This window comes from Mus musculus, chromosome 3 (genome assembly GCF_000001635.26).
Source record: "Mus musculus strain C57BL/6J chromosome 3, GRCm38.p6 C57BL/6J".
NCBI classification, from domain to species: Eukaryota; Metazoa; Chordata; class Mammalia; order Rodentia; family Muridae; genus Mus; species Mus musculus.
This window is the reverse complement of record NC_000069.6, coordinates 14,362,038-14,382,231: the sequence shown is the minus strand read 5'-3', so window position 1 is coordinate 14,382,231 and position 20,194 is coordinate 14,362,038. Positions and strand designations below refer to the sequence as shown.

General features: G+C 35.9%; 1 pseudogene across 1 annotated transcript; it reads right to left on the bottom strand.

Annotated features, from left to right (window-relative positions):
* Window positions 1-7,992: 7,992 nt before the first annotated feature.
* Gm6300 (predicted gene 6300) lies at window positions 7,993-19,115 on the bottom strand (annotated as a pseudogene). Its single transcript, NR_033591.3, has 3 exons — window positions 18,356-19,115; window positions 11,313-11,443; window positions 7,993-9,318 (listed from the first exon to the last, which is right to left on the bottom strand). The product of NR_033591.3 is annotated as a predicted gene 6300 (transcript).
* Between the last annotated feature and the right edge of the window lie 1,079 nt (window positions 19,116-20,194).

The following is a 20,194-nucleotide window of genomic DNA, read 5'->3' as shown; positions in this document are numbered from 1 at the left end:
CCATGAAAATGCGCCCTCACTGAGTTTTTCAAAACAGTGAGTGGAATTTAACCAATAGGTTTTATGCTTTTATTAGCCAGAGGATCAGGCCAGCAATGCTCCAACATTGGACCTACAACACCTGCCCAACAGCTGGAGATCAAAGAGTGTTAGCCCTAAGTGGCCCTGACAATTCTCAAACATGGCTCAAGACCTACAGGAAATTCTCAGGGAGGTTTGTGCGCAGAGGACAATGGTTTATTCCATAAACACAAATGGATCCTCCTACCTGGACGGGACACACAGAATACCATGATCCAAAGGTGGAGACAGGCTGCCCTCTGCTGGCTGCGGAGGCCCAGCACAGTACCATCAGGCCAGCCCTAGTACTCTGTCTCACTTTTCCCCATTGACCTTCTCACAATCACGCAGTGCAGAAGGGACTTCACACATCATTTATTTATACACAGTGAAGCTCGGGTACCAGCAGATGGCCGTAATTGCGTAGGGCGTGGGGAGCCACAGAGATTTGCAGGCGTCGAGTTTGCTCTGTACGGATCGACACCAGGTGGCGCTGTGGGGTCAAGGCCAAAGGCAGCCACTCCGTTTTTCTTTTTCTTTTTTAAATTTCATGTTATTTTTGTTAGCTACTCCCGTTCTGCTGTGGGTGTTGATGACCCAGTGCTTCCGCGAGCACATCTAATGTCCCCGGAAAGAGGTGTGCTCTAACACTGACCTGTGGCATACCAAAGCACAAGAATGACCCAAAGGAGAGAAACTGACAGAGTCCCCCTTTTTTTCCATTTAAGGGCGACCTGGACATGGTCCAGGATGCCCGTAGGGGAAAGAATGGCATAAAGGACTCCCAGTTGCATGAGTGTCCTGGCCGTTTAGGTGTGGTGGAAGAAAGCTGCCTGTTCTGATGGAAGTCGTGGCTCCATCAGTCTTCCTTCAAGACCACAAGTCTGGGTCATCTAAAAGGGTGGCTTCCATGGGACATCAGTCTTCAGAGATGAGGGAGAATGTGTTTGGAGATTAAGGCAGGAAGAACGTGAGTTCAAAGCCAATCTTGCTACAGAATAACCTTGCTACAAAAATGTGTGTGTGTGTGTGTGTGTGTGTGTGTGTGTTGCTATTAGATGTTTAAGTAATCCCCAAATCAAGAGTACATACTTTGTGAAGCTACAGTCCCCAACATCCTTAGGCCCTGGTAAGGGTGGGGGTAGTTTGAGAAATAGAACACAGACCCTTGGGAACCAGTCATTGGATGGTTCTAACTCCCTTCCTCCAGTCCCTGGTCCTGCCTTCAAACACACACACACACACACACACACACACACACACACACACACACACACACACCTGTTACTAAAACCATTGCAGGGTGTGGAGGGATGCTTTTAAAATAGATCCCAGATCCACCCTATAGATTCTGATCAGGTCGGGATGGGACATGGGAAACTATTTGAAAAGTGCTTGCCTGAGATGATGCTCATACTGGAGCCCTTGGAGTCTATGCCAGCTTTGCCAGCCTTGCCAGTTGGTCTTACAGCAAGGGAGCCCTTCCCTCTGCAGCTCACTTGCCTTAGGACTAATGGTTACAGGAACTTCTGGAGCTGTTTGTAACCAGTTGTTATGAGTAGAGAGGACTTATTTGAACTTTCTGTTTCTGTTCTCCAGAGTCCATGAGAACAGGTTTAGACTTCTCTCACCTAACATCTTGCAAAGCTTTGAAAACAGCTGTCCTCCAGTCTGACTGGGCTCGCTCCTCTTTAACCCCATCCCCACAGAGATACTTGAAGCCTTGAGGGTCCTTTTTATTAGTTGAAGAAGAAAGAGGAGTTTTCAGTGTAGCTCCTGGAAGAGCACTTAGCAGGCATGTGTGAGGCCTTGGATTCAATCCTCAGAAAAACTGCATTGAGGGGCACACCTAGGCACTTGAGGTACTTGGACATGTCAAGGCAGAACCATTCTAGGAAAGATCTATAGACTTCCTAGGGCTAGACTACCCTAATAGTGTCTCCTTCTTTTGGTTAGTTTGGAAACATAAATTTGTCATTTCTGGTTTATTCTGTATCACTGATAATTCAAAGACCATTGACCTTTTGAGACTGAATCATCTTATTTATGAACCACTAAACCAAAGCCAGGAACCAGGGAACAATTTGGGACACAGTTCAAGGTCAAATGGCAGAATAGGATCTGCATAGAACCTCCTGAACCAGGACATATCCCTATAATGTAGTACTGTCTATAGAGAAGCTGGCTTGCATTGAGAGGTAGAAGGGAGAGCAGAGAGCTAGGACTATAGTGACTGTCAATATTTATGAAGCCTAATTTGGATGCTGTCTTATCTAGTGCATGTGAAAGCCCTTGTAGTTGAGGGTGATACCCTATATTATAGAAGAGGAAAGTGAGAGTCAGTGCATTTTTAAATGACTTACACAAAGTCTCTGGCAAGTGGTGAAGCCAAGATTGGAAGCAGCTGTGTAGCTTTGGGTCCTCCTCCTCCCCTTTGTGTGTCAGGGCCTTGTTTGTGAAGTGAAATGTTGGCCTAAATTAGTCCTGGGGAAATACTTCCGAGGCTCTGATGTGCATATATATCTCCTGGGGAATCTTGTAAAACACACGATCTAGTTCAATAGCTTTGGGTGGAGCCTGAGCCAAGATATCTCTCACAAGCTCCCAGGAGAAGGTGGTGCTGATGTTGCAGATCCAGAGACCATACCAGAGCAGCCAGGCTTAAGAGGACCCACCCAGCTCTGATGTTCTTTGTTTATGAGCTTAGGAAGACTTGCCTCAAAGGCCTAGAAAATTCAGGAAGTAGATTATCCTGACTGAAGATCTTAGTGGGCACTTCCAAGTCTGGACAAGCCTTTGTGCCCAGTCTGAAGTGTCTGCTCCTGACCCTTCTATACTGCCACTCTGTTGACCTTGGACTGACATCTCCAGAGTTTTCAAGGGCATGCCTGCTTACATGCCTCACATAGTCATGGGAATACACTTGCACATGTGCACACACACAACTCTTTAAGAGCTGTTTTATGAATCTTTATGTCCCCTTTTGCCTTCCAATGAGGATGGAGACAAGTACAAGATGGAACTTGTATTCACTGTGTCACAGTGAGCAAAGCCCTTCTTGGTGTACTGAATGGGGCTTGTGGAAGCAGTACTGTAGCCTTTGCTTGGGTAAACAGTTTCATTAGAGACAGTTCACTAGTGTAGCATGCATAGCCCATTTTGGTGAATATATGCATACCTTGATAGCCGTGTCCTTAGCTAAACAGTGTTCAGTCTTAAGAAACATGTTTCTGTGAGTGAATTTAATGGACTATCAGAAAACTAATGTTCTCTTCATGGTGTCTCTTCAAGAGGGGTCACCTTGCTGAGGTGGAGAGACTGTGTTCCTGAACCTATGAATGTCATCTCTCCTGCTTTGCCAATCCCATGAAGAGAACTCAGATTCTGTTACCCTGGAGCTTAGCCAGAGCCTGACTCAAGGAGCCCTCCATGACGCTGCAAAACTAGCTCTGACTTTCTCTCCTGAGATACTCCAGCCATGTGTTCATCTCTTCTTGACCTTGTTCCCAGGCTGGACACCTCATAGTCACCTTCTCTACCTGATCATGGAATCTGGAAACTTGCTTATCCCGAAAGTAACAGGACCATTCAGAATTCTTGTCATGAAAGACCTGAAAATCTGAGGCAGGAAGAAGTGTGCTTACCTTCTCACCTATAAAGACTCAGTGTGGACTCCTCTTCCCTGCCATTCTCTCTCCTTTCCCTGTCCCTAGTGGCTACTTTTTGAACCCTCCTGTGAAGGTCAGCTCTCCAGAAAGACAGAAAGCCGTCATCAAGTACAGAGAATCACAGAGCAGGAAGGAAACCTATAGCTCCTTCTCTTAGTCCCATAGTACCAGTGACGGTATTCCTTTCTACTATTCTGGATACAAACACATAAAAAGCAAAGGCAAATGTTTGGTAGGACCCAGGACCAGCTAAATTGATTGCCTGCCATAGGCCTGGGGACCAGGAAGGTAGAGAAAAGATATCATCCTTTTTTGAATATTTTTAAGGCACATGCCATAAGACAGTACGCCCATCAGTGTTGGAGCACAGATGATAATGATGATGATCTCATTCAGACAGTAATAAAGCCAAAACTTTTCTGTCAAAAAAGTGGACCACAGATAGAAACTGAGAATTTAAAGACACTAAATATTTCTAATGTAATAATAGGGGAAAAATCAGAGAACTATGAGGTCCAAATTAGAACAAGAAATTCCATGTAATAATAATATATAGGATGAGAATGGAAAAAGAAATGGAAGTTATTTAAGCTGACGGCATAACTATAATACTATTATAAGGAAATGTGTCATATAAGAGTTCTTAGCTCCTTAACTACTTAAAAGTGTTGATTCCTTTGTAATAAATATACCTATTTATGGAATTCTGTTATATTAAAAAATACATTTTAACATTTCCATGCCCTTTACTTTTGTTTTGGAAGCCTTTGAGATCAGAAGTCAAGTGGGCACTACATTGTTTTGTGCTGTGCAATAGATGAAAAATTTGTGTTTGAGAGAATATTTATTTTAAAAATAAAAAATTTCATTTACAACATTTTATTTTATGAAGTAAATATTTAGTAGGCTATTTTTACTCAGCCAAAATGTCTTTGTCTTGTTTGTCAGATGGTGAAACATTAAATAGCAATTGCAAGTAACATGTTATTGTTTTAAAATTATCAGAATGTTGATAAAGGTAAGCTTGAAGCCAGTACACCAGCAATCCACTGAAGAGAAAGATAACTTGATAGATATTTTCGATTTTAGGAGACTGAATCAATGGTGTCAAAATGAGAAATGAAGACAGAGCTAAAGTTCCAAATATAAATGGCAGGCATACCTGAAAGTAAAAAGAAACTTAAGATTAGTGGTGATTTTGTTTTCTGTTTTTAACAGCCATACAACATTACAAATATTCAAGAAGCAAAGGGCAAGGATGGATACAGTCTCAGTACTACCTTGTAGTACTGATATTTACTTTGCAACTGGCAAGTTGTGAAACCACAGAATTAAATCCAGCTATTTTTGCTAAGTTTCGATGGATTCTTCCACTATTTACAGGGTTTCCAACTTACTCATTGAAATCAATGCGTTTGCATGAAGAAGAGTGAAGCACATACAGAAATACATCATTTACATTAGCCAATACTGAACTAATAAACATCAGCTCAATAGTTGCTGACTTTTCTGACTTGAGGAATAAAGACACTCAGCTATGTCATAACCGAGTATTCATTCATAATACAATTTTAAATCAGAGTATCATTATAAAAAAACCTTATGAATTAAAAAACCCTGGATTCATAAATAAGTGTGTTGTTATCTTTATTATTCATACCTGAAATATTAATTAAATGATTCTAATGTTTTGCCTACTGTCTTTTGTTTAGATAAAGTAAGTTCCTTTCATGGAAACTTATTTTTACTGTCCCAGTTTCAAATCTTTGACTACTTAATAAATCCACCACTCAAATTCCAGTAAGAGTACTTAGTGCATATAATAATGGTTGCCAAGAGGCCTGGGATTCTAGTTTACTGATCACAACATTTTCACATAATGCAGTATCTAAAAATGGGTCATTTTTACCACATTCATTTCATGGTTAATGCATAAAGCAAAGACTATGGGACGTCATAGAATATTTGGCTTTCATTACACATGGATAAAATAAGTGAACACAGCAACTGAATAAATAAAAAGGAAATGAGGAAGATTAAGGAAAATATATAAAAGAATAAAATTAGTTCAGAAGTATTTTGTTGATGTGAAAGCAACAATCACAAGGAACAAGGAAAGAATTTGTTCTGGAGAGTCACACATATTTTTGATGTTGAGATCAGAAAATAAAATAAGCCTATATGCCCACTTTCTCCTTCCCTATTAAATATAATACTTGAAGTCCTAGCCAGAGCAATTCGACAACAAAAGGAGATCAAGGGGATACAAATTGGAAAGAAGGAATTCAAAATACCACTATTTGCAGATGATATGCTAGTATATATAAATGATCTTAAAAATTCCAACAGAGAACTGCTAAACCTGATAAACAGCTTCAGTGCAGTAGCTGGATATAAAATTAACTAAAAAAAAAAAAAATCAATGGCCTTTCTTTACCCAAAGAGTAAAAATGCTGAGAAAGAAATTAGGGAAACAACACCTTTCTCAATAGTCACCAATAATATAAAATACCTTGGCGTGACTCTAACTAAGGAAGTGAAAGATCTGTATGATAAGAACTTCAAGTCTCTGAAGAACGAAATCAAAGAAGATCTCAGAAGATGGAAAGATCTCCCATACTCATGGATTGGCAGGATTAATATAGTAAAAATGACTATCTTGCCAAAAGCAATCTACAGAATCAATGCAATCCCCATCAAAATTCCAACTCAATTCTTCAATGAATTAGAAAGAGCAATCTGCAGATTCATCTGGAATAACAAAAAACCTAGGATAGCAAAAACTCTTCTCAAGGATAAAAGAACCTCTGGTGGAATCACCATGCCTGACCTAAAGCTTTACTACAGAGCAATTGTGATAAAAACTGCATGGTACTGGTATAGTGACAGACAGGTAGACCAATGGAATAGAATTGAAGACCCAGAAATGAACCCACACACCTATGGTCACTTGATCTTTGACAAGGGAGCTAAAACCATCCAGTGGAAAAAAGACAGCATTTTCAACAAACGGTGCTGGCACAACTGGTGGTTATCATGTAGAAGAATGCAAATTGATCCAATCCTATCTCCTTGTACAAAGCTCAAGTCTAAGTGGATCAAAGACCGCCACATATATCCAGAGACACTGAATTTTATAGAGGAGAAAGTGGGGAAAACTCTCAAAGATATGGGCACAGGGGAAAAATTCCTGAACACAACAGCAATGACTTGTGCTGTAAGATCAAGAATCAACAAATGGGACTTCATAAAATTGCAAAGCTTCTGTAAGGCAAAAGATACATTCGGTAAGACAAAAAGACTACCAACAGATTGGGAAAGGATTTTTACCAATCCTAAATCTGATAGGGGACTAATATCCAATATATACAAAGAACTAAAGAAGCTGGACTCCAGAAATTCAAATAACCCCATTAAAACTGGTGTACAGCATTAAACAAAGATACACTAGTGTGTGTGGGGGGGAAGGGTGTAGGGGACTTTTGTGATAGCACTTGAAATGCAAATGAAGACAATATCTAATAGAACATTGTTAAATTAAAAAAAATAAGCCTATATTTAATTCATTATGAAAAAAATTATTTGTTTTTCATTTATTATTATTTGCAAAACACATGAAACTCAAGAAGAAGGTCAAAGTGTGGATACATCGTTCCTCATTAGAATAGGAAACAAAATACCCATGGAAGGAGTTACAGAGATAAAGTTCGGAGCTGAGACGGAAGTAAGGACCATCCAGAGACTGTCCCACCCAGGGATACATCCCATAATCAGCCACCAAATCCAGACACTATTGCATATGCCAGCAAGATTTTGCCGAAAGGACCCTGATATAGCTGTCTCTTGTGAGGCTATGCCAGTGTCTGGCAAATATAGAAGTGGATGCTCACAGTCATCTATTGGATGGAACACAGGGCCCACGATGGAGGAGCTAGAGAAAATACCCAAGGAGCTGAAGGTGTCTGCAACTCTATAAATGGAACAACAATATGAACTAACCAGTACCCCCAGATCTCATGTTTCTAGCTGCATATGTAGCAGAAGATGGCCTAGTTGGCCATCATTGGGAGGAGAGGCCCTTGGTCTTGCAAACTTTATATGCCCCAATACAGGGGAATGCCAGGGCCAGGAAGCAGGAGTGGGTGGGTTGAGGAGTAGTGTGTGTGGGGGGAGGGTATAGGAGACTTTCGGGATAGCATTTGAATTGCAAATGAAGACAATATCTAGTAAAACATTGTTAAATTAAAAATATAAGCCTATAATTGATTCATGATGAAAAAATTATTTATCACAACAGCAAATAAATATGCATGACACCAAACAAATAAACAAATCCAGCAAACAAGCAAACAAAAACTGGCTCTTTTTTTGAGATTGGGTGATGCACTTGAGACCTACCATTGTCTTGAATATAGACAAATTTGTTTAAAAGAATTTATGGCAGCTAGTGGATCTGTATCCACACATGCTTTCTTCTCACTCACATTACATCCAGTTTTCAGTATCTTCTTTTTAAAATAACTTATTTTATTTCTCCTGCATTTGATTGCTTATATATTTCATCTCACATATATGTTAGTGTTAAATGTTGCTTATGCTCTTCTCACAAAGGTCTGTGCCTGGGCTTCATGATACCTCTTCCTAGTGGAAAGAGAACTTACAATACAGTGGTAAAAGACTTTCTTAGAATGTTTGTATCATTGGATCTATCCCTTAGTGCCAGCAAGAAATGCATTAAAAGCTGTTTCACTAACCTACAGTAATGATTATATCTTGATAGTTCAAATTTGAAATGTTCTTATAATCACCCAAGTTGATGCTTTTATTAACCTCTCATAGAAATTTGATATTTTGTGGAGAACATGAAAAAGAGTAATCCTATATAATTTATGTGTGATGATAATCAGAGTCCCCCCTGTTTGTACAATGTCAATATTTAATTTACCAAGTAAAAACAAATCATGATAATAATTATATCTGTATTTACAAATCATGATAATGATATTTGTATTCTTGTTACAGATAAGTTTTAAGCTTTTATATATTAAAAACAAAACCCCCAAAATGACCCATAATACAAATTTCAGAGAAAGAGCCTGAGATCAAATTTGTTATAGACTAAGCTTGTAATTGGTTAGAAGGATATACACGTATAAAATAACATTTCTACTAATTCAATATTATTCAAGTAAGGTAGGTAAAAACATAATGTTAGCATTTTGATTTACCTTATAAGGCCTAGGAAGAGCTGGCTTCTGATACCTCAGTTTAAGTAAAGCTATCATACATAGTACTTCATTGAAAATGTTTATTAGTCCTATATATTTTATCAAACTGGTTAAGTTTGAACTTATTATTGAAATTGTAGATAAAATGACAACTTGAGTGACAGCTACAATAGGACTGTGATGGTCATTAAGCATTGAGAAGATGAGCGGCATCTGTCCTTCTTGGCTTGCAGAGTAGAAAATCCTTGATGCTGAAAGTATTATACAGGCAGTGCTTGACAACGATGAGAAGGAGATCCCCAAAGAAATAACCCATTTCATGGAAGGATATGCTCTGTTTACCCATGTGATAGCAACAGAATCTGCAAAAAATTAAACATAAAGTAAAGAACAAAAGCCATTTTGCTTGTTAATAATATGGCAACACTCATGTATTTCTTCTTCTGTGAGCAATGTGACTCTATACCTCCTCACAAAAGAGGTATTCACTTACTGTGTGAATGAAATTTGGCATTATAGTATTTTTATTTAGAGATAAATTAGAAATTTATATTTTTCCCTGTTGTGCCAACTCCATGATAACCTGTAGGTTTTTTCTTGCTCTGCAAATGGATATACTGCATATCAGATGTATGACAATACCAGTTAATTTGCTAGAGGAGAGACAAGGCAAGCCATGCTAGCTCTGAAACCATTTCAATTTATGCACAATCTGCAAAGAATAACTGTTATAGGATTCAATTTTTTTTCTTTTCATTGCCTAGCAAGAAGTCACTGTTTACAGATGGGCTCAACATGGCTTAAATTTGGAAAGAATGATGTCTATCATTTTGGGGACAGTATTACTACAGAAACATACAGCAGTCGGTCATATTGAGTCTTCAGTCAGGAAATAGAGAATGCACAGGACATGTGGACATATTTAAAATCTTCAGGGATCATTTCTTGTGACCTACTTTCTCCAATAAGGTTTCACTTCTAGTTTTCCCACAGTATTTCCAAGCTGAAGACCAAGCATTCAACCTCACATGCCTAGGAGGGACATTTCATAGCCAAAGCGCAGCATTCAACTACTGCCGTTTAAAATCATTTGTGCCATTTATTAGAATAATACAACTCGCCCTTCCCTTCATTCTCCTTTGCATAGTTGCACAGTTGTCCATGAGTCCATTCTCACTTCATATCTCCAACATAAATACTGGCACTAAATCAAACATTATACTTAGAATATCATTTTGGAATTTCTTTTTCAAAAGTAAAAACTAACTTCCAAGTTAGAACCAAAATCCATGTGCATCTCCAGATGTTTTCTTTGAAGGAATCTACAAATGTGAATAACCTGATCGTTAACAGAAGTTCTTATCTGGACTTATCCTAAACTGCAGGCATGTGAACTATAAACACAGTTGACTTGTGCTAGAAAATATCTGAAGGAGTTATAGAATCAAATATACGTGTGAGACAGGTTTGAAAACTCCTGTCAAATAAATTAAAAATGAAAAGACTCTTCAATAGATACCATGATTATGATTTTTAAATATTTCTTTATTTACTTTGAGTGTTTTAGGTGTGTACTAGGTGGGATGCATGTATGTACCAAAGTGTGGGTGTGGAGGTCATAAGATAATCAGGGCTCTTCTACAATGTGGGTCCTAGGTATTGAACTCAAGTCATCAGGCTTAGCAATATCAATGGGCTTAAATATTACAGTATTCATTAATCTAAATGTTTGACATTAGGAATATCAGTAATTAGGTTGTAAAATGTACAATAGAGTCAAAATTATTTCAAATCATGTACATGGCAGTTAAAGTCTAGTTAAAATTAAGCAGCATAGATATATATTTATGCCTAAGTAATGTTTTTGTATACCTATTCAATGAAATTCTAGTTTTATTCCTTTATCTTTTTATCATAATGCTTTCAAACGTAGCATTTTCTTGTGTTTACTTCAAAAACTAATGTATTGAGCTTTGTTTCGGTTGGTCATCTGACCTATAACTCACAGTTTATTATTCAGAGGATCATTTCTTTCAGAATTTGAGTCAAGTCCTTCCATTGCATCTTTAGATTTTTTAACTGCATTTAAAACACTGTAAGATGAGATAGTGTTGAACATGGTCCCATAAGGCATTTAAATACAAGGAACTTAGCTCTTAGAAGACATAGCAATGCACACAGTCACAGGTTTGTACATGAGGCTGATAATGTATAGGTGGCATAATGGGATAAGCAGAGGACATGAAGTATGTTCTAGAAGTGCTATTTTAGAGCCTAGAGCATCCATGCACAGGACAACGCAACTTCATTTGGGGAAGAAAGTAATTATTTCAGTTTTCTTTATACCAAACCATACCTGAAGTCGTAATTTCCTTTGGTGTCAAAACTACCAGATAGGATACATTAACCAGTACATAAAATACAATTATGATGGAAAGACAAGAAATCACGGATTTGGGAATTACTTTAGTAGGATTTTTATATCACCTGCAAAACAAACAAAAGTTTGTTAGAAAAACAACATATTGTAAAGCTTGGAATTCTTGTTATGAAAGGAATGAAAAACATTTTTTAATTATCCCATTTTTTCAACTGATTGTAATGATACTGCTTTTGTGCTACACAATTTTATTCTTAAGTGCTGGAATATTTTGTGATCCTATGTTAAATACCAAAGTATATAGATTTTCCACCATAGATTAAGTCTGAACATCAACAACAATACAATAGAGAGCTTACACACATGTGGAAATGAAACAATTTACTACTGAATTGAAAAAAATAAATTGGTCAAAATGGAAATCAACGAGGAGAGTAAGTTGTTTTTTAAATTGAATGAAAATGAAAACACAACATATATAAATAATACACAGTGAAGGAAATTTTATCAGGATATGCTATATTTAAAAAGGGAGAGAAAGCGCTCATGTTACTAACTTAGTAGCATCACTAAATTCTTTAGGATAAGACTGTAAACCACACTCAAAATGTAGATGAAGAAAATGAGCAAACTCAGGGCTGAAATCAATAAAACAGAAACAAACAAACAAACAAGGAAACACAATAAACAAACAAACAAACAAATAAAGTAGCATAGAGTTGGTTCATTGAGAAAATTAACATGATTGTTAAACCCTTGGTCAAATTAATTAAAAGACAGAGAAGATTAAAATTAATAAAATTAGATACAAAAACAAAACCTCATTACAGACACTGAGGAAATCACAAAGACATACTTTAAAAAGTTGTACTCCAGCTGGGCGGTGGTGGCGCACACTTTTATTCCCAGCACTTGGGAGGCAGAGGCAGGCGGATTTCTGAGTTCGAGGCCAGCCTGGTCTACAATGTGAGTTCCAGGACAGCCAGGGCTATACAGAGAAACCCTGTCTAGAAAAACAAACAAACAAACAAAAAAAAAAAAAACACAAAAATTTGTATTCCACCATACTGGAAAACCTAAAGAAATAGATGAATTTATTGATATGTAACACCTATCCTAGATAAATCAAGATGAAATAAGCAATTCAAACCGACCTATAAGCCCTGGTGAAATAGAAGCATTAACTGAAATGTTCAGACAAAGGAAAGTGCATGGCCAAATGAATCCAATGAAGAAATTTACCGGATCTTCAGAGAAGAATTAATACAAATACTCCTCAATTATTCCACAGAAGAGAAATAAAGGAACATTTCCTAGTTCTTTTTACAAGTCCACAATAACTCAAACACCCACAACAAACAAAGACCAAAATGGAAGAAAAAAATCCCATTATCCCTTATGAATATAGATAAAAAATTCTCAAAAAAGTATTATAAAAATGCAAGAACATTTCCTAAATAATACTCATCATAATTAACTTGGCTTCCTCCCAGTGGTGCAGGGGTGGTTCAGCATATATAAATTGATAAAGGAAGCCCAGCATACAAATAGACTGAAAGACAAATCCACATAATCATCTTATTGGATATAGAAAAGACCTCTGACAAAATCTAACATCTTTTCATGATAAGACTCCTAGAGAAACCAGGAATTTAGGAACATTCATGTGAGAAAAACTATTTATAATGCAGCCATAGCTATCATCAACCTAAATGAAGAGAAACTCAAAGTATTTCCACTAAAATCAAGAACAAGACCATTGCATCCACTCTGTCCACACCCATTCAACCTGGTACTTGAGTCTTAGCTAAAACAATAAAACAGCTAAAGAAGATCAAGGAGATAAGAATAGGGAGGTAAGAAGCCAAAATACTCATTTGCAGGTTATATGATTTTATAAATAAAAGAGCTTAAAAACTCCACCAGTAGACCTCAACAGTTGAAAAACACTTTCAATAAAGCAGCAGGAGAAACACACAAAATTAGCACAGAAAAATTACTAGCCTTCCTATATATAGATGATAGTGTGAGAAAAAAATTAGGAAAGCAATATCTTTCACAGAACCTTGAAAAGGAAAATATCATGGATAAATCTAACGAAGCATGTAAAATCTTCTGTTATAGGAACCTTAAAACATTGAAGAAAGAAGTTAAAAGAGATACCAGAATATGTAATATCTCCCACATTCATGAATCCCTAAGACGAAAACAGTCAAAATGACTATCCTACCAAACACAATCAACAGATTCAATTCAATCCTTATTACAATTCCAACACAATTGTTGAAAGATCTTGAAATTAAATTAATCAATACCATGTGGAAACACACACACACATAAACACACAAATCAAAACACAAACAAATAAGCAAACTAAAGACCGGATAGCTAAAACAATTCTGAATAATAAAATACAGGAGGTATTACCATTCACAATTTCAAGAAGTAGTACAGGGCTATAGTAATAAAATTATCACAGTGTTAGAATAAAATGAATTGAATATATATATGTATATATATATATATATATATATATATATATATATATATATATATATATACATATATATCCAGACACTTTTGGATTCCTGACTTTTGAGAGAAAAAAACCAAAAGAGCCCTTGTCCCCAAAAAACCCACCAGAAATAAACATGGGAAAAAGACACTATCATCAACAAATTATTCTGATCAAATTGGATGGCTTCATGTAAAAGAATGCAAATAGTTTCATATTTTTCACCCTGGATTAAACACAACTCAATATGGACGAAGGACCTCAACATAGGACACAATGTATTTTGAATCTAATAGAAAAGAATGTAGGTTATCATGGAGAACTTATTGGCACAGAGAAAGATTTTGTGAAAAGGACACCAATATCACACAAGTACAATTAATACATGGAGCTTTGTGAAACTGTAGAGCTTCTGTATAGCAAGGGCCATGATTTTGGGTAAAAGTGACAGGTGACATAACAGGATTTTATTAATGACATATCAAATAAAGAGTATATATCAGACATATCTAAAACATATAAACAACTAAAAAACTGGGTAAAAAGAAAACAAATAAACCCACTAAAATGGGGTACAGAAACAAGCAGTCATAAAAGACAAAACATAAATAGCTGAGAAATATATTTAAGATTTTCAAAATTATTAATTAGGTAAATGCAAATCTAAACTACTTTGAGTCTCTATATCCTACCAGTTAGAATGGTCAAGAACAATAAAACAAATAACAACTTATTCTTGTGAGGATATAGGGCAAAGATAACACTGATCCACTGCTGGTGGCAATGCAAACTTTTACAGCCACTATAGAAATCAGTATGGTTGTTCCTTAGGGAATTGGGAATAGAGCTACCTCAAGATCCACATATACTACTCTTAGGCATATTACCAAAGAGTCTACGTCCTCCTAAAGAGACCCATGCTCAATCATATTTATTACGGCTCTATTCATAATAGCCAGAAATTGAAAATATCCTAGATATCCATCAAATGATGAATGGATAATGAAATTGTGGTATACTGAAACAATGGAAAGTTACATAGCTGTTAAAAAAATGAAACTCTGAGATTTTTAGGTAAATGGATAGAGCTACAATTAAGTCATGCTGTGTGATGTGACAGAGATACAAACCATTATGAAAAATATTCATTATTATGTTATTGGGTTGCCAATATCTTAATAGTATCAAGAGAAAAAAGAAAAAGCAAAATTTAATAAAATACATGTAGCTATGTATTTTTTCCTAAAAGAAAGGTACAATTGAAGAGCTTATGTAAAGTATGTCAAATATTGAAGAGAAGAGTGTAATTTATCACAAGGGATATTTTATAATATGTACGTTATAATATATTATATTATATGTAATATAATATATTGTGTATATATTACAGAAGAATTTATATGAATTTGACATTTTATTTCTTCAAAAATAAACATCTGGAAGTGAATGAAAAATATCTGTAAGGTTTAAATTTAAATATCCTTCACTGGTTATCAAGAAAACTTCTCTTGACAGAAAACCACAGCCAATCAAAATTCAGCGTTGTGAAACTCAGTCGCAATGGATACAATCATAAAACATTTGCACACCGAAGACTCTAGGAACTTTGCAGAAGAGAAGGCAGACTGTAAGAGCCAGAGGAAAAGAAAATTTGTTGTGAGATTTTTCCAAGTCATATCAGATACTAAATCTACAAAGTCTCACTAACATGACCACTCAACCTTAAGCTGAACAAGGATGACTGCAATGGACATGCCAAGATGCACTGGAAAAAAGCCCAGAAAACTTTAACCCTATACAAAAACTATAGGTAACTGAGGATTGGGGAGAGCTAGGGAGGTGGTCTTCCTCAGGGAGGAACACTCTAATTGGTGCCAATGGTCAGTCATGAAAACATACATTCATTGTAACAATATATGGCTCAACAGGTAATATTTAGGAACATATATGGGTATACATAATATGCATGTTATAAGAATTAGTGGAAAAAAGAGGCCATGAGTTCGAAGGAGAATGGCTATTGGGTATATGGGAGGGTTTGATAGTAGGAAAGAATGTGTGAAGGGTAAAATTATAAAGTAAAGAAAAATATATGAGCAGTTTATAGTGTGTGCTCGGTTGGGGCTATGGGGACTGTGGGGGATTCTGAATTAAATTCTGACTACTTGAAAACTGAAGAGACATGAACCGTCACAAAATGTTAGAAGAATAAGAAGAGTGAATACATTGTGTGTATATATATATATATATATATATATATATATATGCATACATACACACACACATATGTATATATGCAACCCTTCACCCATGATTTTTATGCCTTGTTGTGTTCTTACCACTATTGGATAACAGTAGTCATTGCATAATATACTTTTTAAATTTAACTTTATTTATTAATTAACATACTATCTTTTTTCTCTATTTCCACTAGAATATATAAAACTCCTATTTAATATTCTCTATAGTCAAATATTAAAAGTATATGAATTGCTTACAAATAAAAAGGAGGATCTTTAGTGAAATATAAAAATATTGATAAGAAGATACAATCTGAAGTGACATCAAAGCTGTAGCTCAGAATATTTTCAGTTCAGTTTCCCCTTTTTGTTTCAAAAGGAGAGAAAAACAACAGACATACAGGTCCTGAAAATACTAGACTATGGACAGGACAACGCATTTCCAAGTCTTGGTCAGTGAGGTTCTATGTTCTTGGGAAGAACCCATTTGATCTTGTCTTGCTTCCATATTGTGCCTGAGGTTGTCAGTATGTTTCTAGGTTTCTTTTCAGGCAGGAGTTACAGAGGAGGTTCCCAGTTTGTAAGGATCCACTGTGTTCCTAACTCAGCCATTCCCTAAAGCAGCATTCCTACAACACATGAGAGCTTTCATTGAACAGTACGCCAAGTCCATTATTCAGAACACTGGCAGGAAAGACAGACTAATATATAATCTTTGAAATATTTTCATTTTAATAATGAAAAACTGAAAAGCTCACAGCCATGAAGTATGTGTCTTGATTCTGTAGAATAATATTAGACAGCTACACTATAGGCATGCAGTTGTATGCCCTTAATGAATGATAATTGATTGATCTCTGAGAGCTCACAACAGGCACCACAATAATCTAGATGAAGTACAAAGCGTCCATAAAGAAAGTCAGTAAACATAATTAATAGCCTTAGAGAGATGGTAATAGGACAGTCTCTATGGAAGAAAACAATGAAGAGCAAGTAAAGCCAAGATTATATGAGTGAAAGTTAAAATTCAGTACATTTGAGAATGCAGAAACAGTAATTTTTAAGAAAAACTGAATTATTGAGCCAAATAGTTACGTTAGAGTAATTGTCAGGTTAACCACAAGGACTAGTATGAAAGAGAGAATGAAAAACCCACAATATCTTGAAGGACAGCAAGCTATTATGATATGCATAGTTCTAGGAAAGAAAACAGTAAAACTGGGAATAAATATTTAAGTAAACAGCAGCATGAAGACACATGCTTTTATGTTGTAGTATAGAACAGAAGTCAGTAACAAATATAAATACAACTTGTTGAGACCATTTGGTGTTGCTTGTATGTATGTGTCTTGGGGCCTGACACTCACTTGGTATGGGATAACCAGCGTGGAGGTTCATCCCTGGGGAAGGAGGGACAATGGTGTAATTACATTTTAATTAAAAATAAAGAAAAATTAGATTAGGAACACACAACATGACTGCCATACCAAACAAAACCAAGCAAACAAACAAAACTAAAAACCCTCTAGTGAGCCAACCCTGAAGGTGTAAGCAAATTTTTTTTGGTTCTATGATATGAAAGCAGATCAACAGTATCCCAGAGAAGGTCCAGTGCATGCACAAATGGATCTGGTCACCACATTGCTCTTTCTGATGGAAAAACATTCTAGAAGAATTGAAATGTTCAGTGCAGCAGTAAAATGAATGTCTTATACACCTACACATAAACAAAATCAAATCCAAGGTAAAACAGTAAAATACAAATGAGGAAACATTTTACTGCTCCTGGGAATACACGAAAACATGAAATTCCCAACATACAAGTTCACTGATAATGAAAATAAATCAAATTGTTGTCACCGGTTACTTCTGTGTACAGAACTCTGTATAGGGGATTGTGCTAGAATGTCCCTCAAATCAAACATATGTAACACATTTTAATTAGGTGTGTTAACTCATTTACTATCAAATTACTCCTTAACTGAAAAATGCCACAACATTCAAAGAACTACTGCAATAAATCTGAGAATACAGTCTATTTTGAAATATTTCCTAGGTATTATATTAGAAATAAAAGTTTAAAGAAGTTACTGAATTCTATATAGTCTATTTGACTAATTGTAAGTGTTGGTTTAATAATGACCTTACACAATGGAACATGTGAATTATTTTTAGAAAAAAATAACAATCAGATTTATTTTTCACCATAATATCTGGAAATATGTTTATACATACCGCCATTTTAAAAATATAAATAGATGTACCTGCTATGTTGGCCAGGATTAATGATCCTCTGTATGCAAAACATTCTTGGATAATGGCTTCCACAACCTGTGAGGCACTGGGAAGTGCAGCATCCAAAGCATTCTCAAACCTGGACACATTCTCCTTTTTGCCAATCACTAACAGCACAATCCCAGTTAGAGAAATGAGACAAAGAACACTCATCTTTATCACAGTGCTGATACTCTGAAGCCAAGCCACTGCTTTCATTCTTCTAGCATTGAGAAATCCAAATGACCACAAAGTAGCCAAAGCCAGGCATTTAATCGGGAGTTCTGGAGCTGGGCACCCAGGATAGAAAGGTTGAATTAGATAACTAGCTATTAGTAAGGTTTGAGTACCCAGGCCTAGACAATGAGAAAAAACTTTAATCCACAAACTGAGGAAAGCAGCAGACGGTCCAAGAGATCTCTTCAAAAAATAATAAGATGCTGCACTCACAGGAAACGTGGTTGCCAGCTCTGTCAAAGAGAGAGCAATCATAATGGCCATCAGGCCACAGCCTGCCCAGATACTGAGAGAAACAGGGATGTTCAGTGAGGAGTATTTTAACACTCCTTTAGGAGACACAAAAATCCCCGACCCTATTATGGTTCCAAGTAAGAGCATGTTTACGTGGAAGAATCCTATTGCTCTTAAGAGATGCATGGTTTTGCCTTTTTCTAATGTTTGTCCTAAAAAAAAATTGCAAAATTATATGTTTCTAAATTTTTGATCTTTACAATCCAATTATGCTTGCCTATGTTCTCTTGTTCAAAATATCATTCTTATATATGTCTAATTATCTAACTTGAAGTTTTTGTAATGAATTATTAACTGACCAGTTTTTTTTTTCTCCAAGAAATTCTGATTCCCCCTTAAGTCCAATGTTAAAATGTTTCTTATATTAAGTTTTGTTTTTCAAAAATAAAATATGTTGCTGACCAAGTTAGCAACTATGAATTAGGAAATTAGTACTTTAAATTTCTGTGTAAAATTATTCATCTCTAGCACTGGAAGAAAGTCATTATTTAACTATTAGGTAATCATTTAGAGATTTATACCAAGAACTGAATTTAAGTTTAACCAGAAAATTCTAAACTTTGAGTTTCATTGAATCAAGATGAGAATCTCACATTTTTTTCTTTGAAGATACATGATGTTTTATATCTTCAAAATATATGTACATATTGTTTCCACATAAGTGAATAGAATGAAACTTAAAGTATATAACATTTGCCAAATGAAGGTTTATTAATAAACCTTGTACATATTGCTGCCCAATAGATTGCACCTAAATCTAAGTGCTTAACACAAAAATTATCTATTATTTTTAGTCTTAAATCTATGCTCTGCTTCTTGGTTAACGGTGGCAATCTCCTAAAACTAGCACTCGAAAAGCAGGCACCTCCAAGTTCTCTTATAGTTTGATCAAAATATAGACATTTAATTTGGGGAAGGGTGCTCTTTTACTCTATTTGGATAACTACTCTTTTTTTTTTTTCAAAGTAATATTTAGTTTACTACTAGAAATTATGAGTTTTTTTTTTTTTCCGAGACAGGGTTTCGCTGTGTGGCCCTGGATGTCCTGGAACTCACTCTGTAGACCAGTGTTCTTTAATTTTTAAAAATGTTTAAAAATATTGCTTAAAAATTTTATGTATGTATGCAATGTGCTTTGATCTGACTGATTCTCCAATTCTACCTCTCTAATTTGTACCATAACCCACCCTACTTTTTCTTCCAATTTAATGTTGTCTTATAGATCCATGAGTACACTTAGTGTTGCTGGTACATACACGAGGGTAGTGTTCTTTGCTAGAGCATAGAGAGCCTATGAG